This window comes from Syngnathus leptorhynchus, unplaced genomic scaffold, assembly GCF_054491065.1.
Source record: "Syngnathus leptorhynchus isolate UIUO unplaced genomic scaffold, UIUO_Slep HiC_scaffold_43, whole genome shotgun sequence".
Classification (NCBI taxonomy): Eukaryota; Metazoa; Chordata; class Actinopteri; order Syngnathiformes; family Syngnathidae; genus Syngnathus; species Syngnathus leptorhynchus.
In genome coordinates this window covers 617,501-632,500 of record NW_028232010.1, presented here as the reverse complement: position 1 = coordinate 632,500, position 15,000 = coordinate 617,501, and positions in this window count along the sequence as shown.

Genomic DNA, 15,000 nt, shown 5'->3' with positions numbered 1-15,000 from the left:
GCCAGGATGCGGAGTTGGATCGGCGCTGGTTGGGAACCCTCGGGGAACGAAGGCGGACGGCGGCCAGCCGGCGCCGACGAACCCGTCGGGGAGGGGGCTGGTGGCAGGCGCGATCGGCACTATTGCTGACTGCCGGGAGGGAAGCTGCGCCCCGGCCGAGTCAGACTCAGCCGTTGCGGCCCCCCCGAGCCCGCAGCGCGTAGCGCGGAAGCCATACGCCCCCCCGATGCGGAGCGACAGACGCCCCCGCGACCGCGGTTGGTCGGGAAGGCTTTTCGGATAGAGGTCGGACGGTGTGTGTGGACGGCTTCCCGTGGTGCCGCCGCTATCAAGCCGGAGGGTTTGAGAAACGACATTCGCGGAAGGACCGGCGCGGCCGGCGGACGCTCGCACGCGCGGCGCCCGACACTCAGCCGCTCGCTCGGCCTCCGTGGATCGTGGCTAGGTGGGATGGATGCCAAACCGGGTCGTCTCGGTCTCGCCGCAGTACGGTCGCGCCGGGGCCTGCGGGGCGGCGCGGGGAGCGCACGCTCACGCGGCGGCCGGGGCGCTAGAGTGCGACCCGCAGTGGGTAGGAACCGTCCACCCGACGTCGGACGAGCCGAGGCCGATGGGGGCCCTACCAAGGCGGGTCATGAGTGCCAGTCGGTCAGTTGGGTGAGGGGGTACTCGGAGGCCCGCCGGGAGCAGACGGGCGACCGGGGATGGGGGGCGTACGCGGGCGGGCGCCGGGAGAAGACGGCCCGTCCGGGGTCGAATCTCGGCCTGTGTTTTCGGAGCCGGCCGGGCATCACGCTCCCTCCTTGGATGGACAACATTCGTAGTTGACACTTTGTGTCATTTTATCCGAGCGGGCGGGCGCCTCGAGAGGCGGACCGTCCGGGGCGACTCTCGGCCTGTGTTTTCGGAGCCGGCCGGGCCTCACGCTCCCTCCTTGGATGGACAACATTCGTAGTTGACACTTTGTGTCATTTTATCCGAGCGGGCGGGCGCCGCGAGGCGGACCGTCCGGGGCGACTCTCGGCCTGTGTTTTCGGAGCCGGCCGGGCATCACGCTCCCTCCTTGGATGGACAACATTCGTAGTTGACACTTTGTGTCATTTTATCCGAGCGGGCGGGCGCCTCGAGAGGCGGACCGTCCGGGGCGACTCTCGGCCTGTGTTTTCGGAGCCGGCCGGGCCTCACGCTCCCTCCTTGGATGGACAACATTCGTAGTTGACACTTTGTGTCATTTTATCCGAGCAGACGGGCGCCGCGAGGCGGACCGTCCGGGGCGACTCTCGGCCTGTGTTTTCGGAGCCGGCCGGGCATCACGCTCCCTCCTTGGATGGACAACATTCGTAGTTGACACTTTGTGTCATTTTATCCGAGCGGGCGGGCGCCTCGAGAGGCGGACCGTCCGGGGCGACTCTCGGCCTGTGTTTTCGGAGCCGGCCGGGCCTCACGCTCCCTCCTTGGATGGACAACATTCGTAGTTGACACTTTGTGTCATTTTATCCGAGCGGGCGGGCGCCGCGAGGCGGACCGTCCGGGGCGACTCTCGGCCTGTGTTTAAGGAGCCGGCCGGGCATCACGCTCCTTCCTTGGATGGACAACATTCGCAGTTGACACTTTGTGTCATTTTATCCGAGCAGACGGGCGCCGCGAGGCGGACCGTCCGGGGCGACTCTCGGCCTGTGTTTTCGGAGCCGGCCGGGCATCACGCTCCCTCCTTGGATGGACAACATTCGTAGTTGACACTTTGTGTCATTTTATCCGAGCAGACGGGCGCCGCGAGGCGACCGTCCGGGGCGACTCTCGGCCTGTGTTTAAGGAGCCGGCCGGGCATCACGCTCCTTCCTTGGATGGACAACATTCGTAGTTGACACTTTGTGTCATTTTATCCGAGCGGGCGGGCGCCGCGAGGCGGACCGTCCGGGGCGACTCTCGGCCTGTGTTTAAGGAGCCGGCCGGGCATCACGCTCCTTCCTTGGATGGACAACATTCGCAGTTGACACTTTGTGTCATTTTATCCGAGCAGACGGGCGCCGCGAGGCGGACCGTCCGGGGCGACTCTCGGCCTGTGTTTTCGGAGCCGGCCGGGCATCACGCTCCCTCCTTGGATGGACAACATTCGTAGTTGACACTTTGTGTCATTTTATCCGAGCAGACGGGCGCCGCGAGGCGGACCGTCCGGGGCGACTCTCGGCCTGTGTTTAAGGAGCCGGCCGGGCATCACGCTCCTTCCTTGGATGGACAACATTCGCAGTTGACACTTTGTGTCATTTTATCCGAGCAGACGGGCGCCGCGAGGCGGACCGTCCGGGGCGACTCTCGGCCTGTGTTTTCGGAGCCGGCCGGGCATCACGCTCCCTCCTTGGATGGACAACATTCGTAGTTGACACTTTGTGTCATTTTATCCGAGCAGACGGGCGCCGCGAGGCGGACCGTCCGGGGCGACTCTCGGCCTGTGTTTAAGGAGCCGGCCGGGCATCACGCTCCTTCCTTGGATGGACAACATTCGCAGTTGACACTTTGTGTCATTTTGTTCGGCCTGTGTTTAAGGAGGCGGCCGTCCTCCACTCGGTCCGTGTTTAAGGAGCGACACTCGCGCTCCGGTTCGGCCTGTATTTAGGGAGGCGGCCGTCCTCCGCTTGGTCTGTGTTAAGGGCGACACTCTGTCCATGTTTGAGGAGCCTGGCCCTGACGCTCCTCTCCGGCCTGTGTTTAAGGAGGCGGCCGTCCTCCCCTTGGTCCGTGTTAAGGGCGACACTCGGTCCATGTTTGAGGAGCCTGGCCCTGACGCTCCTCTCCGGCCTGTGTTTAAGGAGGCGGCCGTCCTCCCCTTGGTCCGTGTTAAGGGCGACACTCGGTCCATGTTTGAGGAGCCTGGCCCTGACGCTCCTCTCCGGCCTGTGTTTAAGGAGGCGGCCGTCCTCCCCTTGGTCCGTGTTAAGGGCGACACTCGGTCCATGTTTGAGGAGCCTGGCCCTGACGCTCCTCTCCGGCCTGTGTTTAAGGAGGCGGCCGTCCTCCCCTTGGTCTGTGTTAAGGGCGACACTCGGTCCATGTTTGAGGAGCCTGGCCCTGACGCTCCTCTCCGGCCTGTGTTTAAGGAGGCGGCCGTCCTCCCCTTGGTCTGTGTTAAGGGCGACACTCGGTCCATGTTTGAGGAGCCTGGCCCTGACGCTCCTCTCCGGCCTGTGTTTAAGGAGGCGGCCGTCCTCCCCTTGGTCTGTGTTAAGGGCGACACTCGGTCCATGTTTGAGGAGCCTGGCCCTGACGCTCCTCTCCGGCCTGTGTTTAAGGAGGCGGCCGTCCTCCCCTTGGTCTGTGTTAAGGGCGACACTCGGTCCATGTTTGAGGAGCCTGGCCCTGACGCTCCTCTCCGGCCTGTGTTTAAGGAGGCGGCCGTCCTCCCCTTGGTCTGTGTTAAGGGCGACACTCGGTCCGTGTTTAAGGAGCGGCCCTCGCGCTCCGGTTCGGCCTGTATTTAGGGAGGCGGCCGTCCTCCGCTTGGTCTGTGTTAAGGGCGACACTCGGTCCGTGTTTAAGGAGCCGGCCCTGACGCTCCTCTTCGGCCTGTGTTTAAGGAGGCGGCCGTCCTCCACTTCCTTCCATGCACCACCACATTCGCAGTTGACACTTTGCCATTTTTTCAGAGAGGTGACACTTAGTCGTTTTTTCGAAAGTTGACACTTAGTCGTTTTTTCGAAAGTTGACACTTTGCCGTTTTTTCAGAGAGGCGACACTTAGTCGTTTTTTCGAAAGTTGACACTTAGCCGTTTTTTCGAAAGTTGACACTTAGCCGTTTTTTCGAAAGTTGACACTTAGCCGTTTTTTCGAAAGTTGACACTTAGTCACTTTTTCGCCACAGTGACACCTCCAGCGCGTGCCACGGCGCTTTTCAGGTCTTCTATCCGACCTTGTGCTGTCGAGGACGGCGTGTCCGACGCCGTGGGGAGACCAGCACCATCTCCTCCATACTCGTAAACGGGGTGCTTTGGAAAACGGGGGGAAAGTCGATGAGTACACTGACTACTGGGACCATTTCATTGTACTCTGGCGCACCTGAAGACCAAAAAAGGTACTGCACCTTAGCCCGGGTACCTCACCCCCTGGTACCTCGAGGAGAACTTAGAAAAATTTCGACAAATTTTTGGTGAGCTCCAGGGAGAGAGGCTGATTTTTCGCTTTTTGAGGCCGACCGCCGAACCGGCGCGGGGCGGACTCACAAGCCCCGCAGAGCCGTGGGCACTTAGTCGTTTTTTCAGAGAGGCGACACTTAGTCGTTTTTTCAGAGGCGACACTTAGTCGTTTTTTCGAAAGTTGACACTTAGCCGTTTTTTCGAAAGTCGACACTTAGCCGTTTTTTTGGAAAGTTGACACTTAGTCGTTTTTTCGAAAGTTGACACTTAGTCGTTTTTTCGCCACAATTGGCTCTGAGCTCCAGGGGGAGAGCCTGGTTTTGCCTTATTTCAGGCCGGCTGGGGAACCGGCGCGGGTCGGATGCACGAGCCCGGCAGAGCCGTGGGCACTTAGAAAATTTTCGCCGATTAAGCTGGGACCTCCAGGCGGAGACCGGCATTCCTCGTCCTCGGGGTTCGACCCAGGAACCGGCGCTGGGCAGACGCCGTAGCCACGCAGAGCCGTGGGCACTTAGAAAATATTCGCCAAGTTGGCTCTGAGCTCCAGGCGGAGAGGCTGGTTTTGCCTTATTTCAGGCCGGCTGGGGAACCGGCGCGGGTCGGATGCACGAGCCCGCAGAGCCGTGGGCACTTTGCCATTTTCTCAGAGTCGACACTTAGTCGTTTTTTCAGAGAGGCGACACTCTGTCGTTTTTTCGAAAGTTGACACTTTGCCGTTTTTTCAGAGAGGCGACACTTAGCCGTTTTTTCAGAGATGTGACACTTAGCCGTTTTTTCAGAGATGTGACACTTAGCCGTTTTTTCAGAGATGTGACACTTTGCCGTTTTTTCGAAAGTTGACACTTAGCCGTTTTTTCGAAAGTCGACACTTAGCCGTTTTTTCAGAGATGTGACACTTTGCCGTTTTTTCGAAAGTTGACACTTAGCCGTTTTTTCGAAAGTTGACACTTAGTCGTTTTTTCAGAGATGTGACACTTAGAAACTTTTTGCCAAGTTGGCTGTGAGCTCCAGGAGGAGACCGTTATTTTTCGTCATTCGAGGCCGACTGCGGAACCGGCGCTGGGCGGACGCCAAAGCTCGGCAGGGCCGTGGGCACTTAGAAACTTTTTGCCAAGTTGGCTGTGAGCTCCAGGAGGAGACCGTTATTTTTCGTCATTCGAGGCCGACTGCGGAACCGGCGCTGAGCGGACGCCAAAGCTCGGCAGGGCCGTGGGCACTTAGAAACTTTTTGCCAAGTTGGCTGTGAGCTCCAGGAGGAGACCGTTATTTTTCGTCATTCGAGGCCGACTGCGGAACCGGCGCTGGGCGGACGCCAAAGCTCGGCAGGGCCGTGGGCACTTAGAAACTTTTTGCCAAGTTGGCTGTGAGCTCCAGGAGGAGACCGTTATTTTTCGTCATTCGAGGCCGACTGCGGAACCGGCGCTGGGCGGACGCCAAAGCTCGGCAGGGCCGTGGGCACTTAGAAACTTTTTGCCAAGTTGGCTGTGAGCTCCAGGAGGAGACCGTTATTTTTCGTCATTCGAGGCCGACTGCGGAACCGGCGCTGGGCGGACGCCAAAGCTCGGCAGGGCCGTGGGCACTTAGAAACTTTTTGCCAAGTTGGCTGTGAGCTCCAGGAGGAGACCGTTATTTTTCGTCATTCGAGGCCGACTGCGGAACCGGCGCTGGGCGGACGCCAAAGCTCGGCAGGGCCGTGGGCACTTAGAAACTTTTTGCCAAGTTGGCTGTGAGCTCCAGGAGGAGACCGTTATTTTTCGTCATTCGAGGCCGACTGCGGAACCGGCGCTGAGCGGACGCCAAAGCTCGGCAGGGCCGTGGGCACTTAGAAACTTTTTGCCAAGTTGGCTGTGAGCTCCAGGAGGAGACCGTTATTTTTCGTCATTCGAGGCCGACTGCGGAACCGGCGCTGGGCGGACGCCAAAGCTCGGCAGGGCCGTGGGCACTTAGAAACTTTTTGCCAAGTTGGCTGTGAGCTCCAGGAGGAGACCGTTATTTTTCGTCATTCTAGGCCGGCTGCAGAACCGGCGCGGGTCGGATGCACGAGCCCGCAGAGCCGTGGGCACTTTGCCACTTTTTCGCCACAATTGGCTGTGAGCTCCAGGAGGAGACCGTTATTTTTCGTCATTCTAGGCCGGTTGCAGAACCGGCGCGGCTCGGATGCACGAGCCCGCAGAGCCGTGGGCACTTAGAAAATTTTCAGAGAGGCGACACTTTGCCATTTTTTCAGAGAGGTGACACTTAGTCGTTTTTTCGAAAGTTGACACTTAGCCGTTTTTTCGAAAGTTGACACTTAGTCGTTTTTTCGAAAGTTGACACTTAGTCGTTTTTTCGCCAAAGTGCCCACCTCCAGCGCGTGCCACGGCGCTTTCCAGGTCTTCTATCCGACCTTGTGCTGTCGAGGACGGCGTGTCCGACGCCGTGGGGAGACCAGCACCATCTCCTCCATACTCGTAAACGAGGTGCTTTGGAAAACGGGGGGAAAGTCGATGAGTACACTGACTACTGGGACCATTTCATTGTACTCTGGCGCACCTGAAGACCAAAAAAGGTACTGCACCTTAGCCCGGGTACCTCACCCCCTGGTACCTCGAGGAGAACTTAGAAAAATTTCGACAAATTTTTGGTGAGCTCCAGGGAGAGAGGCTGATTTTTTGCTTTTTGAGGCCGACCGCCGAACCGGCGCGGGGCGGACTCACAAGCCCCGCAGAGCCGTGGGCACTTAGTCGTTTTTTCGAAAGTTGACACTTAGCCGTTTTTTCGAAAGTTGACACTTAGCCGTTTTTTCGAAAGTCGACACTTAGCCGTTTTTTCGAAAGTTGACACTTAGTCGTTTTTTCGCCGATTTTGCTGGGACCTCCAGGCGAGGACCGGCGTTTTTCGTCTTCCGGGTCCGACCCGGGAACCAGCGCCGAGCGGACACATTCGCTCGCTAGTGCCGTTGGCACTTAGAAAATTTTTCGTTTGTCATGAGCTCCGGGCGAGGACCGGCGTTTTTCGTCTTCCGGGTTCGACCCGGGAACCAGCGCCGAGCGGACACATTCGCTCGCTAGTGCCGTTGGCACTTAGAAAATTTTTCGTTTGTCATGAGCTCCGGGCGGAGACCGGCGTTTTTCGTCTTCCGGGTTCGACCCGGGAACCAGCGCCGAGCGGACACATTCGCTCGCTAGTGCCGTTGGCACTTAGAAAATTTTTCGTTTGTCATGAGCTCCGGGCGGAGAGCGGCGTTTTTCGTCTTCCGGGTTCGACCCGGGAACCAGCGCCGAGCGGACACATTCGCTCGCTAGTGCCGTTGGCACTTAGAAAATTTTTCGTTTGTCATGAGCTCCGGGCGGAGAGCGGCGTTTTTCGTCTTCCGGGTTCGACCCGGGAACCAGCGCCGAGCGGACACATTCGCTCGCTAGTGCCGTTGGCACTTAGAAAATTTTTCGTTTGTCATGAGCTCCGGGCGGAGACCGGCGTTTTTCGTCTTCCGGGTTCGACCCGGGAACCAGCGCCGAGCGGACACATTCGCTCGCTAGTGCCGTTGGCACTTAGAAAATTTTTCGTTTGTCATGAGCTCCGGGCGGAGACCGGCGTTTTTCGTCTTCCGGGTTCGACCCGGGAACCAGCGCCGAGCGGACACATTCGCTCGCTAGTGCCGTTGGCACTTAGAAAATTTTTCGTTTGTCATGAGCTCCGGGCGGAGAGCGGCGTTTTTCGTCTTCCGGGTTCGACCCGGGAACCAGCGCCGAGCGGACACATTCGCTCGCTAGTGCCGTTGGCACTTAGAAAATTTTTCGTTTGTCATGAGCTCCGGGCGAGGACCGGCGTTTTTCGTCTTCCGGGTTCGACCCGGGAACCAGCGCCGAGCGGACACATTCGCTCGCAAGTGCCGTTGGCACTTAGAAAATTTTTCGTTTGTCATGAGCTCCGGGCGGAGAGCGGCGTTTTTCGTCATTCGAGGCCGACGGGGGAACCAGCCGGAGCGGACACGTTTGCTCGGAAGAGCCGTTGGCACTTAGAAAAAATTCCGTGTCTCGTGAGCTCCAGGGGGGACAGGCTGGTTTTATTCATCCGTAGCCGACATGGGAACCAGCGCGGAGCGGATTGGTGTTGCGCTGCCATATACCTCATCTCTCTCAGGAGTCCCCCCCTTATACGTGCCGATGGTGTTTTGGAAAACGGGGGGTAACTGGATGAGTACACTGACTAGTGGGACCAAGTACACTATGAGCCCCTGGTACCTAAAATGGAAGTATAGAGGCCGACTTTCGGGCAAGATCACGCCGGGTTAGGCTTCCAGGACCTCGGCTAAGCAATTTTAACGGGCCGCCCGGTTCTTTTTTTGATCCAGCCCGGTTCTTTTTACACTTCCAGCTGGAGCTCAGCAGCGGCTTTTTGCACAAGATCACGCCGGGTTAGGCTTCCAGGACCTCGGCTAAGCACTTCTAACGGGCCCTGGTCCACCCCTGCCAGCGCATTTCAAAACTTGGCATTAATTTCGACCTAAGAGACGAAGTCTGATTTTTTTCTACCACTTGGGCGGCCTTTTTGCACCCAGAACACCCGCACCGGCACCATAAATTCGAAGGGTGCCGAGTGCGTCGGCGCAGATTCTGCGACGGAGTGACACTTCCCTCTTGTGGACATTCGGCGGTAGGTGAAATGCGCACTCGGTCTTCTCTTTTCTTTTCCTTCCAGTGAAACTTTGGCAACATTCTGCGAGCTGCTGGCTTCCAGAACCTCGGCCAAGCAGGTGGAGGATTTTTTTCCACTTCCAGCTGGAGGTGAGGAGGGACTTTTTGGGCAAGATCACGCCGACTTAGCAAGCAAGGTGGAAGTGCCAGCATGCAGTGGCTGGAAGTGTGGATGTGGAGCTCCAGCACCCTCCCTGCCTATGGAAGTGTGGAGCTCCAGCACCCTCCCTGCCTATGGAAGTGTGGAGCTCCAGCACCCTCCCTGCCTATGGAAGTGTGGAGCTCCAGCACCCTCCCTGCCTATGGAAGTGTGGAGCTCCAGCACCCTCCCTGCCTATGGAAGTGTGGAGCTCCAGCACCCTCCCTGCCTATGGAAGTGTGGAGCTCCAGCACCCTCCCTGCCTATGGAAGTGTGGAGCTCCAGCACCCTCCCTGCCTATGGAAGTGTGGAGCTCCAGCACCCTCCCTGCCTATGGAAGTGTGGAGCTCCAGCACCCTCCCTGCCTATGGAAGTGTGGAGCTCCAGCACCCTCCCTGCCTATGGAAGTGTGGAGCTCCAGCACCCTCCCTGCCTATGGAAGTGTGGAGCTCCAGCACCCTCCCTGCCTATGGAAGTGTGGAGCTCCAGCACCCTCCCTGCCTATGGAAGTGTGGAGCTCCAGCACCCTCCCTGCCTATGGAAGTGTGGAGCTCCAGCACCCTCCCTGCCTATGGAAGTGTGGAGCTCCAGCACCCTCCCTGCCTATGGAAGTGTGGAGCTCCAGCACCCTCCCTGCCTATGGAAGTGTGGAGCTCCAGCACCCTCCCTGCCTATGGAAGTGTGGAGCTCCAGCACCCTCCCTGCCTATGGAAGTGTGGAGCTCCAGCACCCTCCCTGCCTATGGAAGTGTGGAGCTCCAGCACCCTCCCTGCCTATGGAAGTGTGGAGCTCCAGCACCCTCCCTGCCTATGGAAGTGTGGAGCTCCAGCACCCTCCCTGCCTATGGAAGTGTGGAGCTCCAGCACCCTCCCTGCCTATGGAAGTGTGGAGCTCCAGCACCCTCCCTGCCTATGGAAGTGTGGAGCTCCAGCACCCTCCCTGCCTATGGAAGTGTGGAGCTCCAGCACCCTCCCTGCCTATGGAAGTGTGGAGCTCCAGCACCCTCCCTGCCTATGGAAGTGTGGAGCTCCAGCACCCTCCCTGCCTATGGAAGTGTGGAGCTCCAGCACCCTCCCTGCCTATGGAAGTGTGGAGCTCCAGCACCCTCCCTGCCTATGGAAGTGTGGAGCTCCAGCACCCTCCCTGCCTATGGAAGTGTGGAGCTCCAGCACCCTCCCTGCCTATGGAAGTGTGGAGCTCCAGCACCCTCCCTGCCTATGGAAGTGTGGAGCTCCAGCACCCTCCGTGCCTAGGGAAGTGTGGAGCTCCAGCACCCTCCGTGCCTATGGAAGAGCCACCTCCGCGGGCATGCTGCTCAACCACGCCGGCCCAGAGTTCCAGCCGCTCGGCTACACTCTCTCACAAGCCCCGCCTGGAGCTCCCCAGCCCGCCCCTGGTACCTCAACTACCGAGGCCAGCCGCTCGACCAGGCCGGCCCAGAGTTCCAGCCGCTCGGATAAGCTCTGTCACTCTCCCGCTAAGCAGCCACCGGTAACGGGGAAATGTCGCCGCCTTGTGGACACGCCGTTGTAAATGAATGGGCTTTCGCACTTAGTGCAATTTTCGCCAGCTCCGTGGCTGCAAGTATGGAGCTATGGAGCTATGGAGCCACCAGACAGGCTGGAGCTCTGGAGCTATGGAAGTATGGAGCTCTGGAGCTATGGAGCTATGGAGCTATGGAGCTCTGGGGCTATGGAGCTATGGAGCTATGGAGCTCTGGAGCTCTGGTGCTATGGAGCTCTGGAGCTCTGGTGCTATGGAGCTATGGAGCTATGGAGCTATGGAGCTATGGAGCTATGGAAGTCTGGAGCTATGGAAGTATGGAGCTATGGAAGTATGGAGCTATGGAGCTATGGAGCTATGGAGCCACCAGCCAGCACCCTCCGTGGCTCAACCACGCCGGCCCAGAGTTCCAGCCGCTCGGCTTCACTCTCTCACAAGCCCCGCCTGGAGCTCCCCAGCCCGCCCCTGGTACCTCAACTACCGAGGCCAGCCGCTCGACCAGGCCGGCCCAGAGTTCCAGCCGCTCGGCTTCACTCTCTCACAAGACCCGCCTGGAGCTCCCCGGCCCACCCCTGGTACCTCAACTACCGAGGCCAGCCGTTCGACCACGCCGGCGCAGAGTTCCAGCCGCTCGGATAAGCTCTGTCACTCTCCTGCCGCGCAGCCACCGGTAACGGGGAAATGTCGCCGCCTTGTGGACACGCCCTTGTAAATGAATGGGCTTTCGCACTTAGTGCAATTTTCGCCAACTCTCTGACTGGAGCTATGGAAGTATGGAGCTATGGAGCCACCAGCCACCCAGGCTGGAGCTATGGAGCTCTGGTGCTATGGAGCTCTGGTGCTATGGAGCTATGGAGCTCTGGAGCTCTGGTGCTATGGAGCTATGGAGCTCTGGAAGTATGGAGCTATGGAGCTCTGGAGGTATGGAGCTATGGAGCCCTGGAGCCCTGGAGCTATGGAGCCCTGGAGCTATGGAGCCCTGGAGCCCTGGAGCTATGGAGCCCTGGAGCTATGGAGCTATGGAGCTCTGGTGCTATGGAGCTATGGAGCTCTGGTGCTATGGAGCTATGGAGCTCTGGTGCTATGGAGCTATGGAGCTCTGGTGCTATGGAGCTATGGAGCTCTGGTGCTATGGAGCTATGGAGCTGGTGCTATGGAGCTATGGAGCTCTGGTGCTATGGAGCTATGGAGCTCTGGTGCTATGGAGCTCTGGTGCTATGGAGCTATGGAGCTCTGGTGCTATGGAGCTATGGAGCTCTGGAGCTCTGGTGCTATGGAGCTATGGAGCTCTGGTGCTATGGAGCTATGGAGCTCTGGTGCTATGGAGCTATGGAGCTCTGGTGCTATGGAGCTATGGAGCTCTGGTGCTATGGAGCTATGGAGCTCTGGTGCTATGGAGCTATGGAGCTATGGAGCTCTGGTGCTATGGAGCTATGGAGCTCTGGTGCTATGGAGCTATGGAGCTCTGGTGCTATGGAGCTATGGAGCTCTGGTGCTATGGAGCTCTGGTGCTATGGAGCTATGGAGCTCTGGTGCTATGGAGCTCTGGAGCTCTGGAGGTATGGAGCTATGGAGCCACCAGCCAGCACCCTCCGTGGCTGGATCAATGGAAGTGTTTTAGGTACCAGGCAGCCAAAGGGCCGAGGCCTCACGCTCGACCACGCCGGCGCAGAGTTCCAGCCGCTCGGATAAGCTCTGTCACTCACCCGCCGCGCAGCCACCGGTAACGGGGAAATGTCGCCGCCTGGCGGACACGCCGTTGTAAATGAATGGGCTTTCGCACTTAGTGCAATTTTCGCCAACTCTCTGACTGGAGCTATGGAAGTATGGAGCTATGGAGCCACCAGCCACCCAGGCTGGAGCTATGGAGCCATGGAGCTCTGGTGCTATGGAGCTCTGGAGGTATGGAGCTATGGAGCTATGGAGCTCTGGTGCTATGGAGCTCTGGAGGTATGGAGCTATGGAGCCCTGGAGCCCTGGAGCTATGGAGCCCTGGAGCTATGGAGCCCTGGAGCTATGGAGCCCTGGAGCTATGGAGCTATGGAGCTATGGAGCTCTGGTGCTATGGAGCTATGGAGCTCTGGTGCTATGGAGCTATGGAGCTCTGGTGCTATGGAGCTATGGAGCTCTGGTGCTATGGAGCTATGGAGCTATGGAGCCACCAGCCAGCACCCTCCGTGGCTGGATCAATGGAAGTGTTTTAGGTACCAGGCAGCCAAAGGGCCGGGGCCTCACGCTCGACCACGCCGGCGCAGAGTTCCAGCCGCTCGGATAAGCTCTGTCACTCACCCGCCGCGCAGCCACCGGTAACGGGGAAATGTCGCCGCCTGGCGGACACGCCGTTGTAAATGAATGGGCTTTCGCACTTAGTGCAATTTTCGCCAACTCTCTGACTGGAGCTATGGAAGTATGGAGCTATGGAGCCACCAGCCACCCAGGCTGGAGCTATGGAGCTCTGGAGGTATGGAGCTATGGAGCCCTGGAGCTATGGAGCTCTGGTGCTATGGAGCTATGGAGCTCTGGTGCTATGGAGCTATGGAGCTCTGGTGCTATGGAGCTATGGAGCTCTGGTGCTATGGAGCTATGAAGCTCTGGTGCTATGGAGCTATGGAGCTCTGGTGCTATGGAGCTATGGAGCTCTGGTGCTATGGAGCTATGGAGCTCTGGTGCTATGGAGCTATGGAGCTCTGGTGCTATGGAGCTATGGAGCTATGGAGCTCTGGTGCTATGGAGCTATGGAGCTCTGGTGCTATGGAGCTATGGAGCTCTGGTGCTATGGAGCTATGGAGCTCTGGTGCTATGGAGCTCTGGTGCTATGGAGCTATGGAGCTCTGGTGCTATGGAGCTCTGGAGCTCTGGAGGTATGGAGCTATGGAGCCACCAGCCAGCACCCTCCGTGGCTGGATCAATGGAAGTGTTTTAGGTACCAGGCAGCCAAAGGGCCGAGGCCTCACGCTCGACCACGCCGGCGCAGAGTTCCAGCCGCTCGGATAAGCTCTGTCACTCACCCGCCGCGCAGCCACCGGTAACGGGGAAATGTCGCCGCCTTGTGGACACGCCGTTGTAAATGAATGGGCTTTCGCACTTAGTGCAATTTTAGCCAACTCTCTGACTGGAGCTATGGAAGTATGGAGCTATGGAGCCACCAGCCACCCAGGCTGGAGCTATGGAGCTATGGAGCTCTGGTGCTATGGAGCTATGGAGCTCTGGTGCTATGGAGCTATGGAGCTCTGGTGCTATGGAGCTATGGAGCTCTGGTGCTATGGAGCTATGGAGCTCTGGTGCTATGGAGCTATGGAGCTCTGGTGCTATGGAGCTATGGAGCTCTGGTGCTATGGAGCTATGGAGCTCTGGTGCTATGGAGCTATGGAGCTCTGGTGCTATGGAGCTATGGAGCTCTGGTGCTATGGAGCTATGGAGCTCTGGTGCTATGGAGCTATGGAGCTCTGGTGCTATGGAGCTATGGAGCTATGGAGCTCTGGTGCTATGGAGCTATGGAGCTCTGGTGCTATGGAGCTATGGAGCTCTGGTGCTATGGAGCTATGGAGCTCTGGTGCTATGGAGCTATGGAGCTATGGAGCTCTGGTGCTATGGAGCTATGGAGCTCTGGTGCTATGGAGCTATGGAGCTCTGGTGCTATGGAGCTATGGAGCTCTGGTGCTATGGAGCTCTGGTGCTATGGAGCTATGGAGCTCTGGTGCTATGGAGCTCTGGAGCTCTGGAGGTATGGAGCTATGGAGCCACCAGCCAGCACCCTCCGTGGCTGGATCAATGGAAGTGTTTTAGGTACCAGGCAGCCAAAGGGCCGAGGCCTCACGCTCGACCACGCCGGCGCAGAGTTCCAGCCGCTCGGATAAGCTCTGTCACTCACCCGCCGCGCAGCCACCGGTAACGGGGAAATGTCGCCGCCTGGCGGACACGCCGTTGTAAATGAATGGGCTTTCGCACTTAGTGCAATTTTAGCCAACTCCGTGGCTGCAAGTATGGAAGTATGGAGCTATGGAGCCACCAGCCAGCACCCTCCGCGGCTGGAGCTATGGAAGTATGGAGCTATGGAGCTATGGAAGTATGGGGCTATGGAAGTATGGAGCTATGGAGCTCCGGGGCTATGGAGCTATGGAGCTCCGGGGCTATGGAGCTCCGGGGCTATGGAGCTATGGAGCTCCGGGGCTATGGAGCTCCGGGGCTATGGAGCTCCGGGGCTATGGAGCTCCGGGGCTATGGAGCTCCGGGGCTATGGAGCTATGGAGCTCCGGGGCTATGGAGCTCCGGGGCTATGGAGCTATGGAGCTCCGGGGCTATGGAGCTCCGGGGCTATGGAGCTATGGAGCTCCGGGGCTATGGAGCTATGGAGCTCCGGGGCTATGGAGCTCTGGAGCTATGGAAGTATGGATGATCCAGCACCCTCCGTGGCTGACCGCTGGTGCTCGGGGCCGGTGAACTCGGCACCCGCCTTCGGCGGGTGCCTCGGTGACCGCCGTCGCTTGGGGCCAGTGAACTCGGCACCCGCCTTCGGCGGGTGCCTCGGTGACCGGTTGTCGCTTGGGGCCAGTGA